The following is a 416-nucleotide window of genomic DNA, read 5'->3' as shown; positions in this document are numbered from 1 at the left end:
AGCAGGCCTCATGAAATGTAGGCTACTGTTATTAATTGGCTGGTTTTCCCCATAGACCATAAACTCTGAGAGTTGTTCCTAGGTGTTCTTGTTCACAGATACCACCTCACAACATGGGGCTCAGGAGGACACGCTGACACTCAGAACTGCCAGCTGAAAAATTAATAAGGGAGTGTGTGTAATTTGTACAGTGCTGCATGGACCTCTCCCAAGTCATTCAAGACATGGGAAACTTTTCCTAAAGATACAAATAATTTATTTTTGTGTAAGAAGATGGAAAAGGAAAGAAAGGTTTAGGAAGTTCCTGTAGAGATACAGCAGGGATATGCCCATCTCTGTTGGCTGTAGAGAATCTCATCCATGGGCCCCACTCTCAGAGTCAGACTGGGGATATGGCTAGGAAAACTCACAGGGAA

The sequence above is a fragment of the Nannospalax galili genome, unplaced genomic scaffold, assembly GCF_000622305.1.
Source record: "Nannospalax galili isolate Female #2095 unplaced genomic scaffold, S.galili_v1.0 scaffold259, whole genome shotgun sequence".
NCBI lineage: Eukaryota > Metazoa > Chordata > Mammalia > Rodentia > Spalacidae > Nannospalax > Nannospalax galili.
This window is presented reverse-complemented; position numbering follows the sequence as displayed.